At 43.3% G+C, this 15,549-nt stretch overlaps 1 protein-coding gene and 1 long non-coding RNA gene across 3 annotated transcripts in view; one reads left to right on the forward strand and one right to left on the reverse strand.

Annotated features, from left to right (window-relative positions):
* The window catches only part of LOC112426786 (uncharacterized), a 109,786-nt gene that overhangs the window by 79,051 nt on the left and 15,186 nt on the right, over positions 1-15,549 (reverse strand). For both annotated transcript variants that reach the window (XR_011624033.1, XR_011624034.1), the window contains exon 2: positions 9,501-9,573. This is a non-coding gene — a long non-coding RNA (uncharacterized lncRNA). The remainder of the gene's footprint in view (positions 1-9,500; positions 9,574-15,549) is intronic.
* The window catches only part of LOC105482425 (neural precursor cell expressed, developmentally down-regulated 9), a 124,346-nt gene that overhangs the window by 49,009 nt on the left and 59,788 nt on the right, over positions 1-15,549 (forward strand). The window lies entirely within an intron of this gene.

The raw sequence follows: 15,549 nt of genomic DNA on the forward strand, positions 1-15,549 counted from the left end.
TTTAGGCTTAAGTGAGCTGGAGAATATTTCTGAGTAGGCAGGCTCCAGGTGGAGGGTACACTCCAAGATACCTTCGCTTGCCGAAACAACACTCCCTGCAAGGTTATCAGAGAAAAGGCAGTAGAAAGAGCCCTCCTGCTGCCAGAGTGTCTTGTTGTGCAAGGCTTCTCAGCCTGCCCGGAGCCACCGGGTGAGGAGGTGAAAGAACACCTCCCCTGGCAGAACAGCACAAAGGTCAGGCACGTTTCCCTCCTGATCTTGGAGCTGGGTCCTCCTCCTTCACGTGAACTGTCCAGGGCTTGGTCATATACCCGATGCCCGGGTCCCCCTCAGTCCTGCCCAGAGTGACTCCACTGGTCTCCCCAGAAAAGACCAACAGCACAGAGAGACCAAGGGTGTCTGTTTTCTGGTTTCACATTGCAGCTCTTCTTGCTCTTCTGACGACAGAAACAACATCTGCGATGCCAGAGACCTGTGAAGTCATAAACAACCTTTCCCCCAGCCCTTGACAAGCACTACCTTGCTTTGAGGTGCAATCAGTTCTGACAAGTTTATGGCTTTGTGTCCTCCAACCCAATGGACATTACCCTCTGGGGAAGTTTAATGACCCCTCTCAGCTTCACACTGGCTGGAAGGAAAGGGCCAGAAGTCAGTAATGATGTGTTATGACTTGCCTGGCTTCAGGTAGTTCAGAACCTGAAAGCTTTAGTTGAGATTACAGGAGAACTCAGATGATGAACTGGCTTCCAAAGAAAGCCAAATAGGAAAAAAAAAAAAAAAAAAGGCTTTTTCAGCCCAATAGCTGAGTGACCTGAAATTTAAATGCAAAAAAATGCATTAAAACCCACAAAACCACTTCCTTTAAAATTCTTGATAGCGAACATGTTACAGTATTAAGTGAACCTTGCTCTAAGCAAAATTCAGAGAAGAGCATTCACACCTCTAATAGAAGAGCCAGCCAGCCGGGGTGCTGGGGCCCAGCTCTTGAGAAAAATGCTGATGTGAAAGCCTTATTGGCCTGGTTCAGCCCCTGAGTCTCCCTGGTAGGCACACGCCAGGCTCAGAACATCCATAGCTGAATGCTCTGAGCCCTGTAAAAATGCAGTTACAATGGGAAATCAACTCTTAAGTATGCTGTGGGATGCTGTGATAAAATTTGAGTTTCTCTACCTTCACTTTGCACTTTGGTTCATTTAGAAAACAGTCCATAATTGTGTGCTTCAAGAGTGCAATTCCATGGCTGTAACAGAATTGAGCCCTCTTTCTTCTGGCCTTTGCCTCTTTGGGGATATTCCAACTCTGTGGAAGGTGATCATTTGTGATTATGATCAGGTATTTATATTTTGCTGTTAATGAAGACTTCAGAGTCAGTTTCAAACAACAAGAGATGGATATAAGGACATGTGCTTATGAGTAGGGGACAAATAACTAGAGACAAAAAATAAAAAGAGACAAGATATAAGACAAGATAACCTTTGGTGCACACTACACACACACACACACACACACACACACACACACACACACACACACACACACACAAAGAATCTACATTGTTTCTGTCACTCTGCCGGGCTGCTGGAAGGCAGAAACGAGAAGCATCAGCCCTCATCTTGTTTAGAGTTTTCCCTGGGCCAGGCTCTTCTGCTGCATTGGAATTCAACTTTGCAAATCTCAGTGTTTCCAGGTAGACCTTGGGAGAAAGGGGACCCCAGAAAAAATTAGAACAAAAAGGAAAAAGTAAGAAGCAGTATCTAGAATGAGAACATTGACAAAAAGAAGCAAAGTTCAGGAAAAAAAGGTCTATTTGTGGGGGCTGTTAGACAGACCTGGACGAGGCTAATTCCAAGGTTGCCTCCTTGGGCCCTCAGAAGGCACTCTTCCCTCTCTTCCCTCTCCAGACCCTAGTCTTCCCATTAGATCAATGAGGATGGAAGACTACACCAGGGCAACCAACAAGGGGCAATTTTACCTCCCAGGGGTTATTTGCCAATGTGTAGAGATATTTTTGGCTGTCAAAACTGAAGGAGGTGGATGCTACTGGCATCTAATGTGTACAGGCCATGGCTGTTGCGAAACATCCTGAAATACACAGGATACTCTCCAACACCAAAGAATTATCCAGCCCAGAATGTCAATCATGCCAAAGTTGAGGAACCCTGGCTCCACCGTTTGAAGGATCTGATACAGGTGACTGATGGTCCCCCAGAAGAGTATCAGTCTGGAACCACGGGTCCAATGGCCATACTTTACATTTCTCCAGGGCCTGAGTGCCAAAGTGACCTACTATCCTTATCGTCACTTTGTCACCCTGTTTCCTGGCGTTCATGAGCATGGGAGGTTGAAAAACACTTCTCCAAGAGAGGCTTGGTCTGCAGTCAAGTTAAAAGGTGAGTGAGAGTGGGTCAACCTGCAAATATGCCATCCACGTGGGGCTGCTCTGAGTTTGCACAAAAGACAGAATGTCACCTAAATCAATTCACATCTATTGATACAAACAGCCTACTGCAAAGGCTCTATTGAATCCAGGGTTTGTAATAAGTATATCAGAATTCGACCGGGCAGGGTGGCTCACGCCTGTAATCCCAGCACTTTGGGAGGTCAAGGCAGGAGAATCGCTTGAGGCCAAGAGTTTGAGACCAACCTGGGCAACATGGCGAAACCCTATCTCTACAAAAACAAACGTAAGAATTAGCCATGCATGGTGGCACACACCTGTAGTCCCAGATACTCAGGAGGCTGAGGTGGGAGGATCACTTGAGCCAGAAGGTCCACACTCTAGCCTGAGTGACAGAGTGAGACCTGTCTCAAAAAAAAAAAAAAAAAAAATTTAAATACTAATAAATACTGTGAAAGAGATACCACCTACACTTCTTGATAATGGTTTGGTGAATACAGCCAATAAGAGCAGAGGTGCGTCTGTGGTGGTGCTAGAGTGGGCCGGAGCGTTTCCACAAGTTTGCCAAGTATTACAGAAATATTCTGCCCTCCTGCTGCACATACACCTGGCAGGAGAGGAACCAATGGGAGATGGTCTCACCGGGAAGATTCCAGCCAGATGGGGGCCCTGCCTTGGCAGGTGCTTGGCATAGGAAAGGTGGTTCTGAAGCGCCAAGGCCAGGTGGCTTGTGAATCTGCCTACATTCCCTTAACTCTCTGAGGCTTGAAATATTCCCTCAGGGCTCCAGAGAGTTGCTCTTGTTCAGCTATGATACCCCATGCCCTACCAGCCTCTAGCAAAAACCATACATAATGACTTGGGAAATTCTTTTCACTTTGCTGGGCCAAGACCCAGATGCTGTGTGGGCATGAGGATGGGGGCCTAGTGGTGTTACTCCTGCATTCCTCCGTAGCAAAAAAAAAAAAAAAAAAAAAACAAACAAACAAACAAAAAAAAAACAACAGTATTAGGAGAGATACAGGGAGAGCAGGAGAATACAGGGTCCCTTCAACTTCTGCCCAAATTTCTGCAGTAGCCTCCTAACCAGTCTCCTTATAACTCTCTGGTTCCCTTCCAATCTCTCCCCTCCTATGCAACCAGAGGGATTCCTTCACACTGAAGGCTGATTATGTTACACTCCTGCTTAAATACATAAAACGATTCCATAGTGCTCGGGGATTAAGAGAAAAATCCTTAACAGATCTCAAAAGGCCTTGTATGGCTCCAGTGGCTATGTGGATCCATGCAAGGCCTTTTGGGATCTGTTAAAGAATGTTGTGCCTCTCAAGCCTAAAATCCCACCATGCTCCCTGTGCGCCAAGCTTGCTTTCAGTTCCTTGGATGCCCCGTGCTTCCTTCTGCCACAGGGCCTTCACACATGCTGTTTCAGCTGCCTTAGTTCTCCTCCTCCCAGGCCCTCACCACCTCTTGTCACCGGACTAATTCTATTCCCCTCAGTCTTTACCTCTCTCACAAAGGCCTTGGCCAACCTCCCTCACCAGATCATGCCTCCTACACCACCTTTCATGGCAACACGAATTTCTTTTACATAGTTCTCCACACAATTGCAATTTTACATTAATTTATGCATTGGGATTCAATAAATATCTACTGAATAAACAAATGAATGAATGAATCACGCCCTCCTGGGTTGGAACAGAGAATCCCTCCGACCACACATTCTTCTTCCATCTCTTTGGTGATTCTGTCCTCTCAGCACGGGGAGCTGTTGATTTCTATCTCTGCCCGCAAGATTTTTCCTTTCTGGCCAATCCCATTCATCCACTCATTTCTCCATGAACTCTTCTCTCATCTCCCACTCCTCAGAGAACTTGCTTGTCTCACTCTATGAATCCTGTTGCGTTTTCTCTATTTTTCCACACTTTGCCTTGAATAGCATCAGCTGTAGACATGCTAGTCTTCCCTTTGGGGCTCTGAACTTCTTGAGAAAAGAGACCCAACCCAACATATTGTTCTGCAAAGCAGCGTGTGCTTAATAAGTATTTGTGAAACTGAAATACCACTTGTGAAAGTTCAGGTGATAGGAATAATCTCGGGGGACAATTCTAAGATCACACCAAGATACCAACGCCACTTTCATTCCACTCATTCCGACTTCTAAGAGAGGATGTAGAATGTAGCTGGGAAGAGGGTCTCTCTCTGTGGGGAGAGAGAAGCTAGAAATGCTGTGAGAGTTTTCTAATTAGCAGTAAGTTACCACGACCTCTGGGGCCCGGTGGGATTTCTTCTCTTGCTCCAGATGGCTGTCATGGCAGTAACTATTTCTCTGCATGTAAGGTGGTCAGATCGAGCAAATAAAAATACAGGGCTTTAAGTACAGTGTACACTGCTTGGGTGACAGGTGCAGCAAAATCTCAGAAATCACCACTAAAGAATCACAACCTGTCCCCCAAAACTATTGAAATAAAATTTTAAAAATATAAATAATTAATATTTAAAAATACAGGGCTCCCAGTTATATTTAAGCTTCAGTTTCAGATAAACAGCCAGGCGTGGTGGCTCACGCCTGTAATGCCACACTTTGGGAGGCCGAGGTGGGCAGATCACGAGGTAAGGAGTTCAAGACCAGCCTGGCCAATATGGTGAAACCCTGTCTCTACTAAGAATACAAAAATTAGCCAGGCACGGTGGCACGCACCTGTAATCCAGCTACTTGGGAGTTTGAGGCAGAAGGATCGCTTGCACCGGGGAGGCAGACATTGCAGTGAGCTGAGATCACGCCACTGCACTCCAGCCTGGGTGACAGAGTGAGACTCCATCTCAAAAAAAAAAAAAACAAGTTTCAGATAAACAACAACTACATTTTTGCACAAATATAACCCAAATATTTCATGGGATGTCCTTTTACTAAAAAGTTCTTCATAGTTTATCTGAAATTCAAATATAATTGGCCATCCTGTATTTTATCTGACAACTGTAACTTCATGCTTTTAGCATAAGCTGGTGACTCCAAATGACAAGTCATTAAAAAAAAAAAAGTACAAAATCACCAGATGTGTGTAATTCCTTCTCACTGTATCTTTGTTTGTCTGCATGTCTGTAATATCACTGCCTGAGTCACTATTGTCTTAGAGGGTGGATGCTGGATCTATTTTATTCTTTTTATAGAATCCTGATGTTGCATTCACATACACAATTAAAGCATACTTGTGTTGCTGCCTGTGATGTCCAGAAGAAGGAATGGACTTTGGTAATAGTTTTTATAATGTTCCCACAGAAGATTTAAATTCCAAAATGATACCATAGTTTCCCACACTTAAAATTTCACATTTCAAAAAACACCGTAAAATTTAAACATGGAAACCAGTTTTGAACATTTGAAATAAGTTAACATAAAGTTCAGGTTTTCATTCCCATGCAGTATGAGTTTGTCCCAGGGCACGGGGTTGTGCAGGGAAAGAAAAGGTATATATTCTCCAGCAATTTTCCTGGAGACATATGACTTTTCAAGTAAGAGGAAATAAAAGTGAAGAATGAGACATATCCCCGATCAAATTTTACCTTCAGAAATATTAACTGCTACAGGACACTTACTCCCCGCAACCTCAGTGGAGGAGGCCAGATTCCTACAAGCAGGGAGACCTTGCTTGATTTCATTATATCTTTTCCTCCTTTACAATCCTGCAATGTGATACTTTCTCTTTTATATCAATGGGGGTTGAAACTCAGCTTGATTTGACAAGGTTTTGTAAGTTCAATGATGGCGCACATTCATGAAAGTGCCAAAGAGATGGGAACCTGTTAGGACTAAAATCCAAGCGTTTTCTTTTGACGGTACCCTCATCCTTGTCTAGAGGTTCTTAAAAAACTATGGCCTGACTTCTTCATGACTCAGATGTTTGCAAGACCCCTAGATCATTAAGACATACTTAAACATTCTCGTGCCCCTACTGTTCCGCACAACATAATGTTTTGTTCTTAAGCAACTGCTGGAAAAGCATTAAAAACATCTAGCTCAAGCTCAATTTTCCCAAAAGAATGATTTCTTGTTTGAAGTTTAGGAGAAAAAAAAATATATTCCTATCACTTCCATTTCTCTGTGTCTAATTTTTATTTATTTATTTTTAGAATATGTAAAATATGTATTTTCTTAGAATAGTTAGGCCCTGGGGCATACAACCAATTTACTCAAAAACAAACCCTATATTTAAGAGACAGAGTTGTTTTTTTTTTGTTTTTTTTTTTTTTTTTTCCCTGGGAAAACGAAACTACAGGCTAGGAATTTGTTTCTGTCCTCTATTTGTCATTTTCAGCTTTGATTAAGATAATAATGCTTTGCTTGTGCAGAAGGCTCTATATAACTCAATAGTGTAAGTGACATGGACCTAAAATGTCTATTTCCTACAAGCTCTGTTCTGCTCTCTACAGGGTTTCTTTGATCATAGAAGGGGGTGTTTCCAGGAGGCATGGGAGGTGGCTGTGGGCAGTGTTAATTTGTTTAAAGGATGGATAGCCTACTCAGATCCATAAAGAATTCTATTAACATAGATTTTGCTGAAGCATTCAAAATAAACAGAGATAATACATGAGTTACTATGAAATTGGGATGTGAGAGCTGGTTCCAATATTGCAATAGGAACCTACTATTCTTTTGCTTGACTGGCATCCTCTTAGAGCCTCCAATAGCTTTTCTCAATTTTTATGTTCATCTGTATTCTCAACTCCCAGTGAGCCAGAAAGTTCATGACATGCTCAGGCTGATAGAAAATGAGAACACCCGTCGGCTCTCCAGAGGGCTCCACTGGCATAGCTAAGAGCCCCAGGACAGACGTGAAATGAAGATCTAGCTGAGAGAGCACCACAGCGCCCAGCTAGAAGATATTAACACAAGCCCTGATTCACATGGAACAGCAAAATATAATCTGTGTTTGACAGGAATCGACACAGCCTTCAACCCCGAGGTGGAGCGAAAGCACCCAGATATGCTTTTGCATTGATGGGAAGTGCAAGCAGGAGGTGAGGGGAGAATTTTGCCCATCACTCACCATCTGCCCCCCGCAACACACATACAGAGTCATGCCAAGACATGAAGCAGCACAGAGACCCCAGCATTCAGCCACCCCTGGCACTGAGACACAGAGAAATTAGTCAAAGACCCTGAGGGCAGCTAGAACACAAAGGGTCATTTCTTTTTAGAAACACCAGAGAAAGGACCATATTCTCCAGCTAAACCTTGCCTGCTCCTTGTTTTGCTTTGTTTTCCTCTTGTAGCACTGTTCCTAAACCCCTAAAGTGGTTGAGCACCGTGTCTGAGGCCAGAAGCTTTCGTGGGTCACTAGAAAAGAGCCTAGTTGGGGGAGGAACTGGATTGGAACGTGGAAAGCTGGAGTCGGGTCTGAACTGCCCTGCCGCCTTGGCAAATCACTCCTACAGATAATGAGTGGGCCTCAGCTTTCTCACCTCCAAAACTGAGATCCTGATGTGAGTCCTGCCCACGTTAGAGAGGAGAGAGAAAACCATGACCATCATGGAGGAAGATGCCTCAGGACACAACTTCCGCACAGGGAAGGTTGTCAATTTCCTCTGTAGTATGGATTTATGTTCCTCACCTAACCAGCCTGGACTCCAGTATCCATATCTGTTTAATATTAAGCTCTCTGAAATGTCTCCACCATAGGTATCTCATTAGTAGAGGACAAGAGATAAAGGTGATTTAATCTAAACTGCCACCACCCCTACAGCAAAACACCTTTACTGATTCCTGTAACCACTATCTTTCCTGAAATGTTAGTATAGGATTGACCATATTGGTTACATTTGAACTGACTTTTCCATGTTGAGAGAATTAAGGTCAAGAGAATGAAATAATAGCCAGCCAGTTTTTACACAACAACATTTTTTAAAGGATAAGATGTATTCTTTCCATTGTAGGTTATATTTCTTTAAAGCTCAAATTAAACAGTCACTTATCCTATACCCCATCATCTCCTTAAATCTCCTTACAGCAGCAAAATTTTGGAGACATTTTCATAGGTGGAAAATACAGGCCCAGTACCTAGAGAAATTAAAATATGGAACACTGGCTCAAAGTTCATGATTAAAGGTAGTAAGGAATTTGCAGGTGTGTAGTTTTTTCCCCCAGTCTAGTAAGAAGAATCATTTTAATGGTGTTAACCAGTGGGTTCAGACTGGAACCTTGTTAAATTGATATGCAAATGGGAACTTCGAAACATCCTAGAGTGGCAAAGTGTAACGGAATGAGAGATGGGATGTGGGGCGCTGTGCCCACAGTGCATTTCCAGTTCCTTTATCCCAAAGGAACAGTCATTGTCAAGCTCAAAAGCCAGGGCTGGACTCAGCTTCCAGGTCTCTCCTGGGGACCTGGGGAGGAGCGATTCCCACTGGATGAATGTTAGCAGAGAATGGCATGCCGGCGAAGGGACGCCAGAGAACTCTCTGGTCATAGGACAGGCAGCAAAAGTGTCTTCGGTAGATTCAGGACGTGATTCTGGGCAGTTAGCAGCCTCTCTCCCCTGCGGCGTGTTAAGAATACTTGAGGATGTTTTCCCCTAGCATTTATGATGCTGAGGAAAAGAGATTTTGGAAACTACCTTGACAAAGAAATTAATGGAGGGTGACATGGGGATTCCAGCAAGGCCAACATACAATTGCCTCATTTTCATGGTATGTCAAATTAGATTTAGGCTTTGGCTACTGTGCTTGTCATGGGGGCTCTAACTCTCACCCAGGGCCAGCATCTCACAAAATTTTATGACTTTACACTGACTTTGACCTCCAAGGACAGGGGCCAGTGGGGAGAAAGGCCAGCAGAGGCCCATTCCTCCTCTAGTCTCAACCTCTCTCTCCCTCCCTCTTTCTGGAACTTGTGCTCCTGGGGTGGATGTCTGACTGCGTCTTTGGCCACAGCCAGTCATTTGCACATCTGTTCCTGTGAAGTGACAGGCAGCGAGGGGGCTCACCGCCCACTTCAGGACCCAGACAGCTATGGTCTAGGCACTGCTGTGGGTTGGAGAAAGCTGGAAAAGACCTGCCTGTGGCAGGAATCTCTGGGTGCCTTCACCATGATCTCCACACTCACCATGTGTGTACCAGGAGGGCAGATCCAGACACAGGGGCTAGAAGGAAGCCCACGCGAGCCAACAGAACATAACCTGCAGGCAGAAAGAGGGAAATGCACTCTATTACCTAGTGCCCTAGCATGACTACCTACCATGAGCAGAGGTCTATCCAAATAGGCAAACAAAACCTGGCACATGTACATTTATCAAACAGTTATGGAGGATCTACTGTACATATTTACCCAGTAGGTACTTGTGGCCAATACTAGCAGTCATCCTCTGATACCCAATGTCCTCTTCCTTAGTCATGAAATGACCACCTAGAATATAGACTACACCTCCCAGCATCCCTTGCAACTAGCTGTGACCATGTGACCAAGATCCAGCTAATGGGAAGAGAATGGAGGTTCTAGGAGCACCTTTCAGGGAGGAGGCACTTTTTTTTCACCTCCTTCTTTCCTGCTGGCTGGAAGATGCTATTTAGAAGTGATGTCTAGAATTTGAGCTGCCTTGGGCCTTGTACTGAGGATTTCAAAGCACAAGGGAGGAGAAACCTGGGTCTCTACACACTTTATAGAGACCTGAACCAACCCAGGAATTCTAATAAATAAGAAGAAAATTAACTTCTGTCTTTTTAAACTCATTCTTCTATGGTTTTTCTGTTACTCACAGTCAAACTTAACTCTATAGGACTCAATATATATTTGTTTTATTTAGGCCTTCAACTGATTGGATGAGGCCCACCAACATTATGAAGGGCAATCTTCTTTACTCAAAGTTCATTGGTTTAAATGTAAATCTCACCCCAAAACACCCTCACAGAAATATCCAAAATAATGTCTGACCAAATACGTGGGCACTGCAGCCCAGTCATGTTGACATATAAAATTATCCATCATGGGGATGAAAACTAGTGGGTCATTGGCAGGTGAATAGCTGGAATGACTGTGGACGCTGGGGAGAGAGAAGAGAAGGAGAAGGCAGGGACTGAGGAGCATCATTATTCAATGATCAGATGGAGGAGAGGGCAGGTAGCTGGCAAAAGAGACGGCTGACACTTCACCAAGTCCTCAGAGACCAATACTGTAGGGAGAGCCATGTGCAGGTAGCATGGCCATTCCAGGGCCAAGGTGGAGCCTCAGTCTCCCATCGAGCAAGTTTCCAGAGCCAAGTGAGATCAGGGTAGCACTGGTGTGCTGGGGGCTTAGTGCCAACCAGAACTTGACCATTCTGGATGGGCCTGGCCTTGGGTATGTGTCAGGTCAAAGGCTCTGATATTACAATTAAGAACGGAGGGCCACAGAAGCCAGGAGGACCCTGAACAGCTAGCAGAACAGTCAAGCCGCTTCCCTGTCCAGCTGTTCTCCAAGACCAGAAGATGTAATAATGCCTATTGCTGTTTTCTGTACAACATCAATTTTCTCATTAGGATACTTTTGGGGAACCAGTTTGAGAATATATAGAACTGCAATGTTGTTCAAAACCAATAACAAGGTTATAAGCATGAGGTCTGAAGCCAGATGGGCCTTGGTTAGATCTTTGCTGTGATCCTGGGCAAGGCAGTCACTCCCTGAGGTTCAGGTTCCATATGTAGGATTACTAACCCCTCCCTGATTCATCATTATGGAGAAGAGATGGTGCACTTAGCTGTATCTGGCACATGACTTGTACATGGTAAAGGCTGTCCTTTATTTCTTTTTTTTTTTTCCTTCTCAAATCTACTGTTTTTATATTTTTTAAGTAAGCAGTGGTATATACATCATCTTTTTTAAATGTTTCTTTTGGGAAGATCTTATAGAAAAAAAATGGCACCCTGAAAGTTTCAGCTCTATATCCCAAAAATTGTCTTTCAAGAGTTAAAAAACTCTTTACAATGAAGAGGCTTTTAAAAAAACTCTTTATGAGTTAAAAAAACTCTTAAAAATGAAGATAATATACCTGGCCTAAATCAAAATAATCTGAAAACTAGATGTGTCCCAGTGGAAAGCCTACAAAGGAATAATCTCCCATCTTCATGGGACCTTCTTTCTCCTTTCTTTCCAAAAGCCTTCACCAACACACACCCCAAATTTTGCTTTTCTTTTCCATTTTATTACCATTTTTTGGCTGTTATCACGCCATGTTCCCTTGCATGTGTTAAATGTATACATGTGTTCATGCAACTGAAGTCATCTTTTGAAATACATACAAAAATGTTAACAGCCAATCTCATGTTTGTGTTAGCCTTTGAAATCAGGCTTAAAATAAAAATGCATGAAGTCAGTTATAAATTGCTCTTGCCAGACAGAAATGAGATGACTATTTGCCAGAGGTCTGGGAGCATGGGGGGAAATGGGGAGTGATGGCTGCTGGGCATGGTGTTTCTTTATGGAGCGATGAAAACGTTCTAGAAGTAGATAGTGATGATGTTGCTGTAACTCTGTGACTATCCTATAAAACACTGAAGGGTACACTTTAAAATTGTGAATTTTATGTAGGTGAATTATATCCCAGTATAAACAAGTTTCTATTGCTTGGGTCAAATAGGGGATTGCCTACTTCTAAGGTCAAGTGTTATGAAAGGCGGAGCACCATTAGGGATTCATACATGGCAGACAGTGGCGCCATGACCCCAGTGTTGAACCAGTAGAACTGACTTCAAGCATATTCAGGAAAAAGGACTCATCTAGAGAGGCTGGAGTCAATTTTAGGAGGACAGACTTACAGACTTGAGCTGAGTATACAGGGAGGAATGAATTGACTGGAAGAGCAAAGTAAGAGATATTCCAAAGAGGAATTCAGAAGGAGGGAGAGATCATGATGCTCTCTTTACTTGGTTACTGTTTTAAACTTTCATTTCATATTGCAGTGTTTTCAAGGGGAGATGGGAAGATTGGACTTCTAGGCAAGGGAGTTGGGAGCACAAATCTTGTTTGGCGGGGCAGGGAAGAGCCACATTAGAATGTCCCTTCACAAGCAACCCTTATCTTGATGTAGGAGGTTGCAGGACACAGTCATCTGAAGCCCGGAAGCCATGAACAGTCACACATTCTTCATTCTGATGCGTCTGAACTCCTGCATCCTAAGTCACGTAACTGGAGGCAAAGAGAGCCTGTTGCATAGGAAACATGTTGACTGGCCCAGCCTTTGCAGCCTTTCCTTTGTAACAGATGTCTAAGCTCTGTTTGAAACAAATGAGGTTCCTTCGTTTTAAGGACATAGAATGCTGCAAGGCAGAGGGGGAGTTTCCCGGGCTGCCATCTTGTTTTCTGTGGGTGTGAAGTGAAAAACCTCTCATTTTTGGTAAGCTGAGCAAAGCCCGAAAGCAGGAGCAAAATGGGTCCACACTCGAACTTTAAATGCCACTGTGAAAATTCAAGGCAGGCTTCATTGGCTAAACCGCAGTCTGTCACGGAGGCTTCAGCAAAAAATGCTGGAGAGAGATCTTGATTATTCCATAATAGGCCACAGGATAGCGGCCGTACTGCCCTGCCAGGTAACTGGTGAAGCCCGGGGCCTGGGGGACCACATCATGATGGTTCATTCCTGGGACCTGGGATCCATCTGCCTTTGCCTGTCACTGGAACCCATGATAGCAGTGGACTGAGCCTGTCAGGGAGGACGAGAGAGATGGAAGCAGCCCAGGAACTCCCTCAACCTGAGGCAAGTTGTGCCTCTTCCCTGCTGCACTATGCCAGGCCCCGAGCCAGTACGGAAATGGCACTTAGGTTGATATCTTACATTCAGTTCATTTTGCTGGAATGTTCTATAAGCCCCCTCTTGGAAGTCTGGGTCCATGACATCCTTTTATCCTTTGATATTAACATTACTATTGTGTTAGCAGTATAGCACAGTATGACTGCTATTTAAATATCCATCCCCATCCCTCCCCATTCCCCCACCCAAAAAAAAAAAAATACTGTCTGCCCTGAAAAGAAGTGGTTTGGCATAGTGAAAGTTTTTAAATATCCATTTTCCAGATGGATATCCTTGTTAAATTTAAAAAGAAAAAAAAAAAAAAACAAAAAAAAAAAAACTAAACCATGTGGAATGCTCCTAAGTGAATATTATTGTTTACTAGACTTATTCCATCTTACGGCATTTTATGACAAAATATCAGCAAGCTCATAAAGAGGGCTTTTTTTAAGGTCCATAATCTTTCTAACCATAACAAAAGGGTGGTAAATATATTGTACAAGAGCACGATGGAAAAATGTGCTAAAGTATTTCCACAAATCAAATGTAGCACTTTGGCATTGGCTCTAAAGCATTAAATTTAGTAAATTAGAACCAGATGATTTTAAAATAGAAACTTACATAACTTTATGGTGTGATTTCTTTTTCCCCCAACACAAGTTTATCTTCCTGCAGCCGCGTTGGCTGCTACTGTAATAGGTATTTAAGAAGCTGGGCAGCCTCTAGGTATTATTCATCTTTGTAGCTCCCAAGGTGCCTAGCATTATGTTGGGCAATTAGTAAGTATTGGTGGATGGGCGAATGACATCTCAGTAGGGATTAACAAGTACTAGTTAATTGGCAGGGAAATGTAATATAAATATTTATACAGATCTACAGGTAGACAAAACGTTGCTGCTACCCCACACATAATAGTGAAAATATGTGTTGCTTTTCCTTTCATTGTTAAAGTTGTGGATTAAAATCAATGAACCTGAAATAAAAGGCTGGATCTTCTTCGCCTTTGGGTCACCGTGCTCCAAACCACCATCACCCTGGAATGTTCCTAATACATAAGTTTCATTTCTATTTCTGCCATCATAGCAGCCACGGAAAATGCTCCTTTTGGTCATGTCTCCCTCTCCTCCCACACACAAAGTTCACAATGTGGCTAATACCTTAAAGACAAGCTGGGAGTTCAACACAGCATATTGACTGAGTACCTTTAATCTCCAAGACCCTGTGTGTGCTGCCACAGGGGGTGCAAATGAATAACGTATAGTCTTTGCCTTCTAGGAAAATACTTCCTGGTAGAGGGTTAGTCAGCATGCTGTCATTGCAGGTGAAAAAAATCTAACTCATGCTAGGTTAGTCAGGAAAGTGTATTTATGGCCTTCTAAATTGAGTTGTCTAAGAGTAGACTTCAGGCATGGCTGGATCCAAAGGCACAGACAACAGGATTAGGGTTCTCTCCATCTCTCCACTCTAAATGTCTTTGCTTCTTTTTGCACATGGACTCATTCTCTCTTGCTATTGACTGTCTCTACAAGGGGAAAAAGATATTCACCAGCAAACACGCATTTACAGTCTATGATCCAAAGACAGAGAAGCCGTCTCTCTCCCAGGCTTCCTATACAAATCTCAAAGAAGAGCTTGGATTGACTCCGAGTTACATGTCAAGTTCTCAGATTAATCACTATAGAAAAGAGGATGTATTCTATGACCAACCAGGCCTGAGTGGTGGTTGACTCTCCCTTTGTGGATGAATGAAAAGGAGGTGATTTATGTCTTAAATATTGATATTTAAATATTGATGTGGCTTGGCAGCTGATTGGATGTGGGAAGTAGTTGAGAGAAAGAAATAAAAGATCAGTCTGAGGTTTTGATTCTAGGTGACTGGTAGGGTCATAAATGGAAAGAGAATGGTTTAAAACAGACACTGTTTCAAAGGGAATTTACCATTCACATGTGTATTAATCAGGGTTCTCCAGGACGTGTGTGTGTCTGTGTATGTGCATGTGTTTGCGTGCATGCACGTGTTTGTGTGTATGTGTCTAGAGAGAAAGAAAGTAAAAGATTGGTTTGTTTTCAAGGAATTGGCTCCAAGTCCAAAATCTGCAGGGTAGACCCATAGCATGTGGACCCTGGGAAGAGTTGATGTTGCAGCTTGAGTCTGAAGGCTGTTGGAACAGAATTCCCTCTTCCTCAGGGGACCTCAGTCTCTTTTCCCTGAAGGCCTTCATCTGATTACATGAGGCCCACCCACATGGTGGAGGGTATCTACTTTATGCAAAGTCTACTGATTTAAATGTTATCTCATCTATAAAATACCTTTATAGCAACGTTTAACATCTAGACTAGTGTTTGATCAAATATCTGGGCAGCACGCATGGCCTATCCAGGTTAATATATAAA

This window comes from Macaca nemestrina, chromosome 5 (genome assembly GCF_043159975.1).
Source record: "Macaca nemestrina isolate mMacNem1 chromosome 5, mMacNem.hap1, whole genome shotgun sequence".
NCBI lineage: Eukaryota > Metazoa > Chordata > Mammalia > Primates > Cercopithecidae > Macaca > Macaca nemestrina.